The following is an 18,963-nucleotide window of genomic DNA, read 5'->3' on the forward strand; positions in this document are numbered from 1 at the left end:
TCCAGTGTTCTGTATTGTTTAAAGATTAATGATCACACTCTTGATGTCACCCAAATGAGGATGGGTTTCCCTTTCGAGTCTGGTTCCTCTCAAGGTTTCTTCCTCATAACATCTAAGGGAGTTTTTCCTTCACCACAGTCGCCACGGCTGCTCATCAGGGATAAATGCACACCATTCACCTTCACTGTTGATTTCTGTAAAGCTGCTTTGAGACAATGTCTGTTGTGAAAAGCACAATAGAAATAAACTTGACTTGACTTGACAAAGATCAATCACAGTAAAATATCTGTGAGTTGCTGGTATAGAATTACCTAAAAAACCTCTAGGAGCAACTCAATCTCCATGAATAAGGATTATTTCAGTATCTGGCACTTTTTCTTTAAATTAAATCTTTGGGATTTTCTTCTTAAAACTTATGTAAGTTAGGAGGAAAATAATTGAGTGTAAATTGTAAAGTCAAATTAGAATAGTTAATTAAAGCCCCATGCCCAGTTCCTGATCTAATCTGACGCGCATGCGCACTCACACGCCGTATCCCCCTGCTACCCTGAGACCCCTGTGCGCTCTGAGGAAACTTCAGCGTCTGAGGTAAAGAACGTTAATCTTTTACCTGCTGATACATTTTTAACTTTCACTACACGTTATTAATGCGATTATATTATATAATCTGTGTAGTTTAGTGTCACCCTGTGATCCGGGTAATTTTACCTCAGAAATTATAGTAGCAGTATCACACAGGTAACAGTTCATTTCCAATTTAAAGTGTTTTTTTTTTTCTTTAATTATTTTGGTTTTTAACAATATTACATTTTAGAAGATATTTATTTTTTATTGTAAGCTTTTAAAAAAATTTTTTACTCACTCCTACTGCACGCGCATGCGCATGCGCACACGCACGCTGTAGCCACCGGCTAACCCGAGACCCCGAGGCGTTCTGAGGAAACTTGGGCGTTCTGAGGAAACTTGGGCGTTCTGAGGAAACTTGGGCGTTCTGAGGTAAATAACGTTAAACTTTCACCTGTTGTTAATAATTTATATTTTCTACATTATCCATATGAGTTTAACCTGAACTCTATGATCACTGTATATCCGTTACAGAGAATTAGGTATGGGGGAATTTTCTAAACTTTTGCGAGCGTCACCGTGCATTAATTTATTTTTGTAAGTGTTTTGTGTTTTATTTGTTAATAGTGATTTAGTGTTTGTCACATTATCCTCGTTTTACCGAGCTGCTTCTCCTTCCCGCTTCTCCCATTAGAGGGCGCCACAGCGCATCATCCGTCCTCTACATGGGCCTCTTTCAAACCAGCTACCTGCATGTCTTCCCTCACCACATCCATAAACCTCCTCCTTGGTATTCCTCTTTTCCTCCTTCCTGGTGGCTCCATCCTCAGCATTCTCCTACTGATATACCCCATGTCCCTCCTCTGCACATGTCCAAACCATCTCAATCTCACCTCCCTCACCTTTTATCTCCAAAACGTCTTACATGCGCTGTCCCTCTAATAAACTCATTTCTAATCCTGTCCATCCTCATTACTCTCAACGAAAACCTCAACATCTTCAGCTCTGCTACCTCCAGCTCCACCTCCTGTCTTTTACTCAGTGCCACTGTCTTTAAACCATACAACATCTCAGGTCTCACCACAGTCCTATAAACTTTCCCTTTCACTCTCACAGATACTCTTCTATCACAAATCACTCCTGCTATCACTCTTCTCCACCCACTCCACCCTGCCTGCACTCTTTTCTTCACTTCTCTAACACACTCTCCATTACTTTGCACTGTTGACCCCAAATACCTGAACTCCTTCACCATCTCCACCTTTTCTCCCTGCAACCGCACCCCTCCACTGCCCTCCCTCTCATTCACACACATGTACTCTGTCTTACTCCTACTGACTTTCATTCCCCTTCTCTCCAGCACGTACCTCCACCTCTCCAGGCTCTTCTCCACCTGCTCCCTACTCTCACCACAAATCACTATATCATCCGCAAACATCATAGTCCACGGAGACTCCTGTCTGACCTCGTCCCTCAATTTGTCCCTCACTACTGCAAACAGGAAAGGGTTTAGACCCGATCTTTAATGCAGTTCCACCTCCACCTTGAACCAGTCTGTTGTTCCTACTGCACACTTCACTGCTGTCACACTGTCCTCATACATGTCCTGCACCACCCTCACATACTTCTCTGACACACCTGACCCTCATACAATACCACAACTCCTCTCTCTCCACCCTGTCGAACGCTTTCTCTAAATCCACAAACGCACAATGCAACTCCTTCTGATACTTCTCTATCAACATTCTCAAAGCAAATAATGCGTCCGTGGTGCTCTTCCTAAGCATGAAACCATACTGTTGCTCACAGATGGTCCCCTTTTCTCTCAGCCTGGCTTCCACTACTCTTTCCCATAGCTTCATGGTGTGACTGATCATCATCATAACATCACGGAGCTGCCGGATGTTACACACGTTGTTTCTCCACCTCCTACATGATCATGCCCCATGCTCAATAGGGATTAGGGCTAAAGATATACTTGGCCACTCAATCACCTTCAGCTTCCTCAGCAAGGCGGTTATCATCTTGTCGGTGTGTTTGGAGTCGTTATTATGTTGGAAAACTGCCTAAATCTGTTCTACTTCAGAATGTCACAGTACATGTTGTAATCAACGTTTCCCTCAATGAACTGCAGCTCCCCAGTACCAACAGCACTCAAGCAGCTACCACCACCATGCTTGACTGTATGCAAGACACAATTTATTTTGGTACTCCTCACCAGGGCATCACCACACATGCTGAATACCATCTGAGCCAGACAAGTTTATCTTGGTCTCATCAGATCACAGGACATGGTTTCAGGCCACAGACACCCAAACTGTCACTACTGACACAAATACTACCACCACAAAATCTACCAACACTCTCACTACCCACACACATACCACCAACACAAATACTAGCAAAACTTCCAACGCATACAATCAGCACCCACACTGCTAACACAAATACTACCCACGTTACACTACCCACATATACCAACACCTACACTACCCACCCAAATACTGCCAACACTTATACCACCAACTCAAATACCCCCAACACCCACAATAACACAACTATCAACACGTGCACTACCAGCACAAATACTATTCCCAACACTACAAACACAAATACCCCCAACACCCACAATACCAACACAAATGGTACCAACACCTATTATATCAACACACATACTTGTCAACAACTGCACTAACACCCACACTACTAACACAAAGGCTAGCAACACCCACACTACCAACATCAATACCCCCAACACCCACAATCTACTCACTCACACTACCTACACTACCAACACAATACAATCACCTACAATATTAAAACAAATACTAGCAAACACCTACACTACTGACACATACTATCTCCAACACCCACAATACCATCCCATATACTACCAACACAAGCACCAGTTGGTAGTGTGGGTGTTGGCCTTCTGTAAGGAAAAGTTTAAGGCCTCTCCCTGACTGCTGAAGACTTTGCCTCCTTTTATGATAAGAAGATTGAGGAAATTTCCCAGACCTTCACTTCCTCCCCGACTATGCCTTTACTACACAGAGAGTAATCCTCTACTTCTACATTGTCAAATTGCTCAACCTTAGCAGAAGAAAAGATCATCCATTCTTGCAATCTCATCACCTGCCCACTGGATCCAATCCTTACAACTACGCTCCAAATCATCTCGCAAGACCTCCTGCCGTTCATCCTCACGTTCATCAACGGGGCCTTAGCATCTGGCCATGTGCTAACTACCTTTAAGCAAGCGTGGGTTATTCCCATCTTGAGGAAACCTCCTCTGGATCCAGCGGACATCAACAACTACAGACTGGTATCGCTTCTCTCCTTTCTTTTCTAAAACTCCGGAACGCACTGTTTTTGACCAACTGTCTGTCTATTCCTCACAGAACCAGCTCCTAGGTCCCAACCAGTCTGGCTTCAAAGCGGCACGTTCCACAGAGACGGCGCTGAGAAACTACATGCTGCTTGATCAGCCAAGCTGTCATCAGTACTCGTCCTCCTCGACCTTTCAGCAGCATTCGACACTGTCTGCCCTCAGGAGCCTCGGTATCCATTGAGCGGCATGGGAATGTTTTTTTTTTCTTTTTTTTCCTACCTGGAAGGTCGCTCATACCAGGTAACATATAGGGTGTCCACATCTGCCATATGCAGACTCCACTGGTGGATTTGTGGATGAGTGCTCATCGACTGAAACGCAACCCCAGCAAAACCGAACTGCTGGTCATTCCAGGTGATTCATTTCCAGCTCAGGATCTCGGAATAATTCTTCATAACTCTCTGCTTTTCTGTTTTAGCCACCGCTCGACGACCTTGGAGTAACTATGGACTTTTCCTCATGTTTCTAATGTGATTTGTTCTTGTCGGTTCCTTCTCTAAATCATCAGAAGGATTTGACAATTTCTGTCCCCACAGGCTGCTCAGGTGCTTGTTCGGTCTCTTGTCATTTCGAGACTGGACCGCTGCAACTCTCTGAATGCTAGTCGTCCACTGCAAATGATCCAAAACAAAGCTACAAATGGACCAGCACCCTCTTACCTCAGAGACATCATCACTCTTGCACTGCTCAACTAGTACCACCTTCTCTCAGGGGGAAAAAGGTAAATATACTTCAAGGCTCTGTTCTGGCACCAAGGGGGTGGAATGAACTTGCATGTTCCATGTTGTATGTTTTGTGGTATTTGTTTTGGTAGAGTGGGTTTGGTAGTATTTGCTTTGATAGTGTGCATGTAGGTATTTGTTTTGGTAGTGTGGATGGTAGTGTAGGTATTGCTAGTATTTTAGTGCTGATGGTGTTGGTGGTATTTGTTTTGGTAGATTTTTTGTTGGTGTGCGTTTTATGTCTTGGTAGTATTTGTTACTAGTGTGGTTGTTTGTAGTATTTGTGTTGGTGGTGTGGGTGTCGGTAGAATTTTGTTTCGTAGTGTGTTGGTGATATTTGTCTTGCTAGTATTTGGTTTGGTAGTGTTTTTTTTGTGGTGTGTATGTTGGTATTAAGGGTGATTGTTTTGGTTGGTTGGTAGGTGGTAGTGTTTTTTTGGTAGTATTTGGGAGTTAAGTGATTAAAAGAAAAATGAATTACTTGTTCAATATAAGAAACCTTTCTTATTTTAGTATTGCTCTTTATTAAATAATTGGTAGAATTGGTTAGTATTGTGGGTATTGAGTGTGTTGGTGGTGGTATTGAAGGTGTTTGTAGTATTCTTTTCTGGTAGAAATTGTTGGTAGATTTCTGAATTTGCTAGATTTCTGAAGCTGTTAGTAGTTCTTGTGTCGCTAGTTTTTCTTTTGCTAGTGTGGGTGTTGGTAGTATTTGTGTTGGTATTGTCTGTGTACATAGCATTTGTTTTGGTACTGTGGGTGTGTGTAGCATTTGTGTTGGTAGTTTTCGGTTTGGAAATGTAGGTTTTGGTTGCATGGTAGTTTTTGGTCTAAAAGTGTAGTTGTTGGTATTTGTTCTGGTGGAATCTTTGTTGGTAGTGTAGCTGTTTGCAGTTTTGGTAGTATTTGTGTATGTAGTATTTTGTTGGTAGTTTTTGATTTGGAAGTGTAGATTATTTGTGCTGGTGAAATTTTTGGCAGTTTTTGTGTTGGTAGTATTTGAATTGCTAATATAGCTGTGGTTTTTAGTATTTGTGTTGGTGTAGTTGTTCGTAGTGTGGGTGTAGGTAGTTATTGTTGGTATTTGTGCTGCTACTGTGGGTGTTTTAATGTGTTGCCAAAATTTTGGTCTGTAGTGTATGTGTTGGAAATATTTGTCTTGGTAGTATTCAGTTTAAAAATGTAGGGGTTGGTAGGAGTGAGTGTTGGTAGTGCAGGTATTGCTAGTATTTGTTAGTGGTGGTGGTATTGGTAATGTGGCTGTTGGTAGTATTTGTGTTGGTTGGATAGATGTTGATAGTATAGGTGTTATTTGTTGCTAGTGTGGTTGTTAGTGGTATTGGTAGTATTTGTGTTGGTAGTGTGGGTATTGATGGTGTTTGTTAGTGTAGGGGTTAGAAATTTAGTGTTGGTAGTATTTGTCTTTGTGTGTTGGTAGAATTTTAGGGCTGCATCTATTGATTTTAGTAATCGAGTATTCTACTGATTATTCAATCGAGTAATCAGAAAAGAATATTACAGCAAAATACAAATAATTAAAAAATCATATAAATACATTTTAAAGTGATATAATGATCATCACAAAGTACCTAAAAATTTCTACTTTTTTTTTCGCGCGTTAACGAATTTCTTGCAATTGTGACTTTATTTCTCGTAAACATAAAAAATGTATGGTGCATGCACCGGTAACTGTTGTCGGCCTGAAGTTTGAAGCTGTTGGTGTATGAACGAGGCTCCTCTGCCTCATCCGTCTTGTTTCGTCTTCTCTAGAGCGGGATGTTAGACAGAGTTCTCTCCGGGGATCAGAGGCTCAGTTTAATACCATGTGATTTTACTGATTGTAGCTCATTTAATTTTCAATGTGTAAAGCTTGTTGACACTACAGAGGGGGTGACTCTGCCGATTGACTAAAAAAAAAGTCAGAATTGCAAGAAAATGTCGGAATTGCAAAAGGAAATGAAATCAGAAAAGCGAGAAATAGTCGGATGGTGAAACGCAGTGCTCAGTGTGTAGATAAATGGATTAAAGAAGACCTTTACATCAACTGCAACTAGACCAGACCAGATCCACTGCCGATGTGGCAGACACCTTCAATGTGTCTCAGCATCAAGTACAGAGGATAAAAAAAAAGATTTGAAGAGACTGGAGACGTTCCTGACAAGCCCAGGTCAGGCAGACCCCGCAAGACAACTGCTTGAGAGGACCGTTTGTTGGCTCAAAAATCCAAGGCCAGCCTATTTTCCACTGCAGCAAAGCTCCACGAGACCTGGTCACCTGAAGTCCCTGTGTCAACCAGAACAGTTTGTCGGATTCTGTCTCGAAATGGCCTCCATGGTCGAATCAGTGCCCAGAAGCCAGCACTAAACAAAAGACAATTGAAAAACAGTGTGGCATTTGCCAAGGCTGACAGGCTGCTAAAAGGATGGACGCTGGAAAAGTAGCAGAAGGTGGATTTTTCAAATGAATCTTCTGTTGAATTACACCACAGTCGCCGCAAATATTGCAGGAGACCTACTGGAGCCCGCATGGATGCAGTCCTTCAAGCTCATGGAAGTCATACAAGATATTAAATTTGGATCTCACAGCACCACTACCTAATTTGCTGACACATTTTTGTATTTGCAGTAAATTTGTTAAATTTCTGTATAGGCGACAAAACTTTTGTCTTGCTCAAATTTGACCTTTCTGTCTTGATTAAATGATAAATCTTTTTTCAGTGAAACTAATTTATTTCAGTGCAATAAACATCATTTGGGGGGGTTTTGGCTTTTCATATAAGCTACTTCTAACACCAATTGATTAATTAAAAGTCAGGTTAATAGCAGGTGTTTCTACAAAATAGATAAGTGACAAGACTTTTGTCAGGGACTGTATGTAGTATTTGTTGCTATTTTGGTTTGTAGTAGTGGTGGTGTTAGCGGTGTGGGTGTTGGTAATAATAGTCTTGGTATTTTGGGTGTTGGTATTAGTTTGGTAGTGTAGGTGTCAGATTTTTGGGTGTTGGTATTTGGTTTTTGTTTACATTTATTATGCCTGTATACATTTTGTTTTTACATAAATTTATTGCTGTGTGTACATTTTCTGCAATCCCCTGGTGTGATTGAGCTCGACACTGTGGATGTGTTAGAATTCTGCAGAAACCTGGGGAAGATAATCATGAGAATGGAAAAAAAGGTCTTTGTTTTGAGAATGTTGAAGTATAGAGAAGGTCAGAAGGAGTTGCATTTTGTGTTTGTGGATTTAGAGAAAGTGTATGACAGGGTGGAGAGAGGAGTTGTGGTATTGTATGAGGGCCAGGTGTGTCGGAGAAGTATGTGAAGCTGGTGCAGGACATGTATGAGGACAGTCATCAAGGATCGGCTCCGAGCCTTTCCTGTTTGCAGTGGTGATGGACAGGTTGACAGATGAGGTCAGACAGGAGTCTCCATGGACTATGATGTTTGTGGATGATATTGTGATTTTGTGGTGAGAGTAGAGAGCAGGTTGAGAAGAGCCTGGAGGTACACGCTGGAGAGAAGGGGAATGAAAGTCGGTAGGAGGAAGACAGAGTACATGTGTGTGAATGAGAGGGAGGGCAGTGGAGGGGTGCGGTTGCAGGGAGAAGAGGTGGAGAAGGTGGAAGAGTTCAGGTATTTGGGGTCAACAGTGTAAAGTAATGGAGAGTGTGTTAGAGAAGTGAAGAAAAGAGTGCAGGCAGGGTGGAGTGGGTGGAGAAGAGTGATGGCAGGAGTGATTTGTGGTCGAAGAGTATCTGAGAGTGAAAGGGAAAGTTTATAGGACTGTGGTGAGACCTGAGATGTTGTATGGATTAGAGACAGTGGCATCGAGTAAAAGACAGGAGGTGGAGCTGGAGGTAGCAGAGCTGAAGATGTTGAGGTTTTCGGTGGGAGTGACGACGATGGACAGGATTAGAAATTAGTTTATTAGAGGGACGGCGCATGTAGGACGTTTTGAGGCCTGATGAAGATGGTTTGGACATGTGCAGAGGAGGGACATGGGGGATATCTGTAGGAGAATGCTGAGGATGGAGCTGCCAGGAAGGTGTGACCAGCATTGGGTTGTTTTTTCTCAAATGAATTGAATGATGGCCATTGGTGAGTAATAATGGAGGAGATATTGAATGTCAATATTTGAATGGATGCTGGTAGTGTTTATGTTCAGTATGGTAAATTTTGTGGGCCGTGTAAATGTGTGCAGAAATTTATTCCCACAAAAGTAAACACATGGGCAGTTTTATGACCAGGACCAGTCTCTTTATTCTTACAGAATTAGTTTCAAATCAAATCATTTGTCACACACATTCATGACACATGCGTATGACTGTCCAACATGTCAAGGTGTCATAGAAATTTAATAGTTATATTTTTATCAAATTTGTAAAAATAAGTATATGTAGAAATGGGGATTGTGTGTGTGTGTGTGTGTGTGATATTTGTGATAGTCGAAGAGTATTAATATATACACAGTATCTCAAAAAGAAAATAACTGGCAGCAAAAGTAAGTACACCCTTCAGTGATAACAGCTGTACGTTGTGTGTTTGTGCAAAGCCACACGTCCTCTTTATCATGTTCATGTTTTTGTCTGCATGACAGAATCATCCAAATGTGTGCATCTTGTATTAAAGCAGTTAAAATCTGGTGCTTTGAGTTCAATTCTCTCAAACTGACCACTGGATGTGGTACCTCATGGTAAAGACTTCACTATGATGGCCTGAGCTATAAGATCTGAAACTGAGTAAGTACAGTTAGTAGTACACTCAGACCTCACAAGGTTCCATCAAAGAAGTCGAGTCCTCGTGGGATGCTTTAGCTGAAGAAGCTAGAGTTGAATTATGGAACCATGCCCTGTGGTCTGATGAGATGGAGATAAACTTGTTCGGCCCAGATGGTGTCCAGCATGTGTGGTGAGGAGCACCAAGAAAATTGTCTTTTGCCTACAGTCAAGCATGGTGTGGTGGCATCATGGTCTGGGGCTGCATGAGTGCTGCTGGTACTGTGGAGCTGCGGGTCATTGAGGGAAACATGCAGCTCTGGTGAATTCCATGCCCAGAAGAGGACAGTAAATCTGTACCGCTGTACAAGCTGCATGTGGACTAATCTAGAAATGAAAGGTGGATATATTTGATATGTTCAAAGGGACAATAATAAAATAGTTGCTATAATGTGAGGTGAACCCTGTGCTCACGTTCCTGAGATACTGTGTGTCAAGACAAGAAGCTTTTTTTGTCATTTCAGCCACATAGAGTCGATTCAGTACTCAGTGGAATTAGTGTTAAAGTGCAACACAAAAGACAGTGTAGAACCTCCACAAGGCACAAAATAGTGTTGACCAATAAACCTACAGTATGTTATACAGTACAATGTGTGAAAGAGAGAACTATAAACAAGTGTACTTGTAAACTGTGTGTGTATGCAGACCCACAGTTCTGGATCTGGTCGAGGAGAGAACGTGGTGTGTGACGGCTCGGTGGTGTCTGATTTCAGCGTGCTTCCTTCAGCGCTTCACTGTGTGTAAAAGAGTCTCGGCTTCTCATCAGGAGAATGTGAAGCAGAAGCAGGATGTGAAGATCTCACCTTCTGGAGCGCTGAACATCTTACATGCACACCTGTCCAGCCGTCACGTGTCTGTAAACTAATCCAAACTGTAACGTGTTCACTGTCACCGTTTATGTCCAGGGTTCTACTGATGTTTTTATTAGCATGTGATTCAGGTAAAACTTTGGTCTGCTGTGTGTCTGCTGTTTACTTCAGATCAGAGATGTGTGTCTGGGGTCCAAACTACACGCCATGATTTCACGTGTGGATCAAAAAGCAGTCATGAGAAACTTCACTGCACTTCACTGAGATTCAGCAGTTCAGATTCTTTTTACAATCAAAAATCAAAATTTCTTGTGTAACAGAGTGTCAACTTCAGCCTGATCTCCCAAATTCATCCGCTTGTTTCAGAAGGATTTAAACTTTAATGTATTTTTATATATGATATTATATATAAATATAAACACACACTTGTTCACGTCCACTGCTGTTCTGCTTCTTTGCACTAGGGGGCGTGTGTCCCTTAGAGTCAGACACTAAACACTGTCTTACTGCTGGACACTTACAGAACCAGTAGAAGAGGAACTCATCAGCCAGAGCATCTCTCTCAGGACATTACTAACAGATCAAACGTCCCAACAATGACGTGGAAGTTACCTTCAGCCACGAGCGCTCATTTTCATTTCCTTCAAGAGCTCATCTGATCAACTTGAAAGAGCTATCACAGTGTAATGATCTACTAGTTTAGTGATTCCTCATGAGGGATGTTAGTCAGGGAATGTTGGTGCGGACGGCCGTGGTGCAGTGGGGTCTCTGTACGTGGTGATGATGAAAGAGGACCAGAGGACCATTTAAAGACTTTGAGCACAACCACATTATTATACATATTGTTTCATTCTCCAGATTCAGTCTGATGCTCTGATAATAAACAAATCTGTGTTTAAGACAAAGTGACACCAGTGCTGAATCTCCTGAGCTATTTATTAAACATTTAGACACATGAACAAACCTTTAGTGTCTCAAGTTTTCAACAGGATACAACACACTTAACCTTTCACCACAAAACACACACACTAACACCGCTAAGGCGCAGGTGGAAGTCCAAAATGGGTGGAGTCTCTGATGTCACAATGATTGACAAAAGATTTGGTTGTTTAAAGAAATGCGCGAGTTTATTTTAGAAGATAAACACGGCCCAGAGAGGAGGTGCTTCACGCAGGACTCAGTGGCTCAGTGGTAAGAGCCATGCCTCTAGTGTGAGAGGTGCTCGGTTTGAATCCGACCTCGTCTTTGCGCTCGCTCATTCTTTCCCGCTGTCTCTCTCTCTCTCTCTCTCGCTCTCTCTCTGAGTAAAAGGTAAGAAGTAGATGGGGTTAAGTGGTGTATCTGAGAAGATAGATTGGTGGATGAATAGGTGGGAAGACGAGATAGCAGATGGGAGGGGTAGTTGGTGGAGGAGGAAGATCAGGTGGGAGGGGCAGGAGGAAGAGTAGATGACAGGGTGGGTGGACCGGCTGGCTGGGAGGAGGAGCGGAATATGAGATGACAGGGTGGGTGGGCCGGCTGGCTGGGAGGAGGAGCGGAATATGAGATGACAGGGTGGGTGGGCCGGCTGGCTGGGAGGAGGAGCGGAATATGAGATGACAGGGTGGGTGGGCCGGCTGGCTGGGAGGAGGAGCGGAATATGAGATGACAGGGTGGGTGGGCCGGCTGGCTGGGAGGAGGAGCGGAATATGAGATGACAGGGTGGGTGGGCCGGCTGGCTGGGAGGAGGAGCGGAATATGAGATGACAGGGTGGGTGGGCCGGCTGGCTGGGAGGAGGAGCGGAATATGAGATGACAGGGTGGGTGGGCCGGCTGGCTGGGAGGAGGAGCGGAATATGAGATGACAGGGTGGGTGGGCCGGCTGGCTGGGAGGAGGAGCGGAATATGAGATGACAGGGTGGGTGGGCCGGCTGGCTGGGAGGAGGAGCGGAATATGAGATGACAGGGTGGGTGGGCCGGCTGGCTGGGAGGAGGAGCGGAATATGATGACGGGCCGGGTGGGCGGGCCGGCTGGCTGGCTGGCTGGGAGGAGGAGGAGCGGGATGAGATGACGGGGCGGGCGGGCGGGCTGGCTGGCTGGGAGGAGGAGGAGCGGGATGGGATGAGATGACGGGCCGGGCGGGCGGGCTGGCTGGGAGGAGGAGGAGCGGGATGGGATGAGATGACGGGCCGGGCGGGCGGGCTGGCTGGGAGGAGGAGGAGCGGGATGGGATGAGATGGCGGGCCGGCGGGATGGGAGGAGGAGGAGCGGGATGGGATGAGATGGCGGGCCGGCGGGATGGGAGGAGGAGGAGCGGGATGAGATGACGGGCCGGGCGGGCGGGCGGGCGGGCGGGCGGGCTGGCTGGGAGGAGGAGGAGCGGGATGGGATGAGATGACGGGCCGGGCGGGCGGGCGGGCTGGCTGGGAGGAGGAGGAGCGGGATGGGATGAGATGACGGGCCGGGCGGGCGGGCTGGCTGGGAGGAGGAGGAGCGGGATGGGATGAGATGGCGGGCCGGCGGGATGGGAGGAGGAGGAGCGGGATGGGATGAGATGGCGGGCCGGGCGGGCCGGGCGGGCCGGCTGGGAGGAGGAGGAGCGGGATGGGATGACGGGCCGGGCGGGCGGACGGGCCGGGCGGGCGGGCGGGCCGGCTGGCTGGGAGGAGGAGGAGCGGGATGGGATGACGGGCCGGGCGGGCGGGCGGGCGGGCCGGCTGGCTGGGAGGAGGAGGAGCGGGATGGGATGCCGGGCGGGCCGGCTGGCTGGGAGGAGGAGGAGCGGGATGGGATGACGGGCCGGGCGGGCGGGCCGGCCGGCCGGCCGGGAGGAGGAGGAGCGGGATGGGATGACGGGCCGGGCGGGCGGGCGGGGCGGGCGGGATGGGATGACGGGCGGGGCGGGCGGGATGGGATGACGGGCGGGGCGGGCGGGCCGGGCGGGCGGGCGGGCCGGCCGGGAGGAGGAGGAGCGGGATGGGATGGCGGGCCGGGCGGACGGGGCGGGCGGGGCGGGAGGAGGAGGAGCGGGATGGGATGACGGGCCGGGCGGACGGGGCGGGCCGGCCGGGAGGAGGAGGAGCGGGATGGGATGACGGGCCGGGATGACGGGCCGGGCGGGCGGGGCGGGCCGGGAGGAGGAGGAGCGGGATGGGATGACGGGCCGGGCGGACGGGGCGGGTGGACGGGCCGGCCGGCGCGGGATGAGATGACGGGCCGGCTGGCTGGGAGGAGGAGCGGGATGAGATGTTGAGATGACGAGATGACAGGCCAGGGTGGGGGGGAGAAGCATGAGGGGATGAGAGAGGATGACAGGCCAGCTGGCTGGGAGGAAAAGAAGGAGCAGGATGAGATGGCAGGGCTGACTGGCTGGGTGCAGGAGACCAAAAGGGCAGGTGTTGCTTTTGCCTGCTCCACCCCTTTTTTTTTTCAGTTTTTCAGTTACCTTTTACTAAGCCCCACCCATCTATGTCCTCCACTGGCAGCCCCTATTCCCACCCTCCAGTCTGACTGCCTACCCACTCTGTCCTCTCTGCTACCTCTCCTCCCCCAGCTCACCCACTCTGTCTTGTCTGCTACCTCTCCTCCCCCTCCTCCTCACTGGCCAGCCAGCCCACCCACTCTGTCCTGTCTGCAACTTCTCCTCCTCCTCACTGGCCAGTCAGCCCACCCACCCACTCTGTCCTGTCTTCTTCTCCTCCTCCCTGGCCAGCCAGCCCACCCACCCACTCTTTCCTGTCTTCTTCTCCTCCTCCCTGGCCAGCCAGCCCACCCACCCACCCACTCTTTCCTGTCTTCTTCTCCTCCTCCCTGGCCAGCCAGCCCACCCACCCACTCTTTCCTGTCTTCTTCTCCTCCTCCCTGGCCAGCCAGCCCACCCACCCACTCTTTCCTATCTTCTTCTACTCCTCCCTGGCCAGCCAGCCCACCCACTCTGTCCTGTCTGCTACCTCTCCTCCACCTCACTGGCCACCCACTCTGTCCTGTCTGCTACCTCTCCTCCACCTCACTGGCCACCCACTCTGTCCTGTCTGCTACCTCTCCTCCACCTCACTGGCCACCCACTCTGTCCTGTCTGCTACCTCTCCTCCACCTCACTGGCCACCCACTCTGTCCTGTCTGCTACCTCTCATTCTCCTCACTAACCAGCCAGCCAGCTCACCCACTCTGTCCTGTCTGCTACCTCTCCTCCCCCTCCTCCTCACTGGCCAGCCAGCCCACCCACTCTGTCCTGTCTGCAACTTCTCCTCCTCCTCACTGGCCAGTCAGCCCACCCACTCTGTCCTGTCTTCTTCTCCTCCTCCCTGGCCAGCCAGCCCACCCACCCACTCTTTCCTGTCTTCTTCTACTTCTCCCTGGTCAGCCAGCCCACCCACTCTGTCCTGTCTTCTTCTCCTCCTCCCCCTCCTCCCCACTGGCCAGCCAGCCCACCGACTCTGTCTTGTCTTCTTCTCCTCCCATCTATCACCTACCACCTACTTACTCCTGCCCCTCCCATCTACCCCTCCTCCTCCACGAACTACTCCTGTCCCTCCCACCTATCATCCATTCCTTCCATCTACCTTTCCTCCTACTTCACTGTATGCTCTTCTACCACTTAATCCCATCTACTTCTTACTTACCTTTAACTCAGACAGAGCGAGAGAGAGTGTGCACAGAGACGAGGTCGGATTCAAACCGAGCACCTCTCACACTAGAGGCACGGCTCTTACCACTGAGCCACTGAGTCCTGCGTAAAGCACCTCCTCTGTGGGCCGTGTTTATCTTCTAAAATAAACTCAGGCATTTCTTTAAACAACCAAATCTTTTGTCAATCATTGTGACATCAGTGACTCCACCCATTTCAGACTTCTACCTGCGCCTCAGCAGTGTTTGTGTGTGTGTGTGTGTGTTTTGTGGTGATCTGAAAGGTTAAGTGTGTATCCTGTTGAAAACTTGAGACACTGAAGGTTTGTTCATGTGTCTAAATGTTTAATGAAAAGGAGATTCAGCACTGGTGTCACTGTCTTAAACACAGATTAGTTTATTATATATTTCGACTGTGAGTTAATCAGAACACATGCTCACTAACAGACTCTTTGTTTAGTGTCCTAACAAGTGAACAAGTCATCATCTATCAGTTCTGTTATTAAACACGCCCTCACCGACATTCCCTCACGAGGAATCACTAAACTAGTAGATCATTACACTGTGATAGCTCTTTCAAGTTGATCAGATGAGCTCTTGAAGGAGATGAAAATAAGCGCTCATGGCTGAAGGTCACTTCCACGTCATTGTTGGAACGTTTGATCTGTTAGTAATGTCCTGAGAGAGATGCTCTGGGTGATCCTCTTCTCTCCTCTTCTGCTCGTTCTGTAAGTGTTTAGTAGTAAGACGGTGTTTAGTGTCTGACTCTAAGGGACACACGCCCCCTGGTGCAGAGAAGCGGAACAGCAGTGGACGTGAACAAGTGCGTGTTTATATTTATATATAATATCATATATAAAAATACTTTAAAGTGTGAATTCTTCTGAAACAATCGGATGAATTTGGGAAATCAGGCTGGAAACCTTGATTTGTGATTGTAAAAAGAATCTCAGTGAAGTTTCTCATGACTGCTTTTTGATCCACACGTGAAATCATGGCGTGTAGTTTGGACACACATCTCTGATCTGAAGTAAACAGCAGACACACAGAATCACATGCTGATAAAAACAACATTAGAACCCTGGACATAAACGGTGACAGTGAACACGTTACAGTTTGGATTAGTTTACAGACACGTGACGGCTGGACAGGTGTGAACGTAAGATGTTCAGCGCTCCAGAAGGTGAGATCTTCACATCCTGAGACTCTTTTACACACAGTGAAGCGCTGAAGAGAGCACGCTGGAATCAGACACCACCGAGCCGTCACACACGACGTTCTCTCCTCTACCAGGAACCAGCTGCCAGAACTGTGGACGCACGCACACACACACCTCACCGCCACGCTACAGACATCAACAGCCCTGTACACACACAAACACACACACACACACACACACAATATTTAATCGTGATTAATTACAACTGAATTTATTTTGTGTTGTAAATGTACCTTAACTTTAAAACTTTTCCACTGTTTACACTAATCAACGTGTGTATGGACAAATGTTTATCAGTGAAACTATACTCCAGCTACACAGAGCATGAAGACAATATTCATGTAAATGTAAAGTATTTGTTTTAAATTACAAAACTTTTACTCTGTTTCCACACGGTCGCTGTTAACAGTGAAGAACACTGATTATATCTTCATCATGGAAGATGCAGCAGCAGGTGAAGAGGGATGTAGTGAAAGCCAAGGCATATGAGGAGCTGTAGGAGGAGTTGGACACTAAGAAGGAGAAAAGGATTTTTACTGATTGGCCAGAAGGATGGACCGAGCTAGGAAGGATGTGCTGCAAGTTAGGAGAGTGTGTTGAGAAGATGGAGGGAGTATTTTTAGCAGCTGATGAACGAGGAAAATGAGAGAGAGAGAGAAGGTTGGATGGTGTGGAGTTGGTGAAGAAGGAAGTGGATGTGATCAGTGGAAAGTCGGTTGGGCCAGATGACACAGATTCAGCATCAGCTTCTCCATGCCAGAGCTTTCAAACACACCAGGAGGTCCAATTTCAAAACTCCACACATGTAGTGGGATCCAATTGGCACTGGTACGTCTCTAGATGGTTCGGGATGTTTGCGAGTTCGGCATCTACTTCTTTAAAAGGTCCATAATCTTCATGAGGTGGGACGTGACAGGAGCTGGCCAAACCTCAGGAAGCCTCGGGATGGGGAGAGAAAGAGAAGCAGTGGAGAGAAATTAGCGTAGCTGCTGTTCATGATATTAACAGCACAAGTTGATAATGTGCATGTTAGATAGATGTTCTGGAGCACAAGGTTATGATGTGATGTATGTTATGTGTAGGCTTTGCTAAAAAGATACGTTTTTATTCTACACTTAAACTGGGAGAGTGTGTCTGAGCCCCGAACACTGTCAGGAAGACTATTCCAGAGTTTAGGAGCTAAATGTGAAAATGCTCTACCACCTTTAGTGGACTTTGCTATTCTAGAAACTACTAGAAGTCCAGAGTTTTGAGATCTCAGGGAGCGTGACGGATTGTAGCGTGTTAAAAGACTGGAGAGATACAGTGGGTACAGAAAGTATTCAGACCCCCTTAAATTTTTCACTCTTTGTTATATTGCAGCCATTTGCTAAAATCATTTAGGTTTATTCTTCTTCCTCATGAATGTACACATAGCACCCCATACTGACAGAAAAACACAGAATTGTTGACATTGTTGCAGATTTATTAAAAAAGAAAAACTGAAATATCACATGGTCCTAAGTATTCAGACCCTTTGCTCATGTATTTAGTAGAAGCCCTCTTTTGATCTAATACAGCCAAGAGTCTTTTTGGGAAAGATGCAAAAGCTGGGCCATTCAAGAACAGTCACGGAGTTGTTGTGAAGCCACTCCTTCGTTATTTTAGCTGTGTGCTTAGGGTCATTGTCTTGTTAAAAGGTAAACCTTCGGCCCAGTCTGAGGTCCAGAGCACTCTGGAGAAGGTTTTTGTCCAGGATATCCCTGTACTTGGCCGCATTCATCTTTCCCTCGATTGCAACCAGTCGTTCTGTCCCTGCAGCTGAAAAACACCCCCACAGCATGATGCTGCCACCACCATGCTTCACTGTTGGGACTGTATTGGACAGGTGATGAGCAGTGCCTGGTTTTCTCCACACATACCACTTAGAATTAAGGCCAAAAAGTTCTATTTTGGTCTCATCAGACCAGAGAATCTTATTTCTCACCATCTTGGAGTCCTTCAGGTGTTTTTTAGCAAACTCCATGCGGGCTTTCATGTGTCTTACACTGAGGAGAGGTTTCCGTCGGGCCACTCTGCCATAAAGCCCCGACTGGTGGAGGGCTGCAGTGATGGTTGACTTTCTACAACTTTCTCCCATCTCCTGACTGCATCTCTGGAGCTCAGCCACAGTGATCTTTGGGTTCTTCTTTACCTTTCTCACCAAGGCTCTTCTCCCCCGATAGCTCAGTTTGGCCGGACTGCCAGATCTAGGAAGGGTTCTGGTCGTCCCAAACGTCTTCCATTTGAGGATTATGGAGGCCACTGTGCTCTTAGGAACCTTAAGTGCAGCAGAAATCTTTTTGTAACCATGGCCAGATCTGTGCCTTGCCACAATTCTGTCTCTGAGCTCTTCAGGCAGTTCCTTTGACCTCATGATTCTCATTTGCTCTGACATGCATTGTGATCTGGAAGGTCTTATATAGACAGGTGTGTGGCTTTCCTAATCAAGTCCAATCAGTATAATCAAACACAGCTGGACTCAAATGAAGGTGTAGAACCATCTCAAGGATGATCAGAAGAAATGGAAAGCACCTGAGTTAAATATATGAGTGTCACAGCAAAGGGTCTGAATACTTAGGACCATGTGATATTTCAGTATTTCTTTTTTAATAAATCTTCAACAATGTCAACAATTCTGTGTTTTTCTGTCAATATGGGGAGCTGTGTGTACATTCATGAGGAAGAAGAATGAACTTAAATGATTTTAGCAAATGGCTGCAATATAACAAAGAGTGAAAAATTTAAGGGGGTCTGAATACTTTCCGTACCCACTGTACATGGAATCCAAACCATTTAGTGTTTTATAAGTGAGTAGCAGTAGTTTGTAGTCTATTCGAAACTTAACTGGAAGCCAATGAAG

At 46.6% G+C, this 18,963-nt stretch overlaps 2 long non-coding RNA genes across 3 annotated transcripts; one reads left to right on the forward strand and one right to left on the reverse strand.

The window, feature by feature from the left end:
* The first annotated feature begins 508 nt into the window (after positions 1 to 508).
* Positions 509 to 4,154, forward strand: LOC310721113. Of its 2 annotated transcripts, none has more exons than XR_014531925.1 (4): positions 509 to 588; positions 676 to 738; positions 905 to 996; positions 3,966 to 4,154. It is a non-coding gene; the product is annotated as an uncharacterized lncRNA (long non-coding RNA). The 2 variants fall into 2 exon arrangements; XR_014531926.1 differs by lacking the exon at positions 3,966 to 4,154 and adding an exon at positions 1,099 to 1,277.
* Positions 948 to 11,240, reverse strand: LOC310721114. Its single transcript, XR_014531927.1, has 3 exons — positions 10,922 to 11,240; positions 10,100 to 10,869; positions 948 to 981 (listed from the first exon to the last, which is right to left on the reverse strand). It is a non-coding gene; the product is annotated as an uncharacterized lncRNA (long non-coding RNA).
* Positions 11,241 to 18,963: the final 7,723 nt, after the last annotated feature.

This window comes from Silurus aristotelis (genome assembly GCF_946808225.1).
Source record: "Silurus aristotelis genome assembly, chromosome: 27".
Lineage (NCBI taxonomy): Eukaryota > Metazoa > Chordata > Actinopteri > Siluriformes > Siluridae > Silurus > Silurus aristotelis.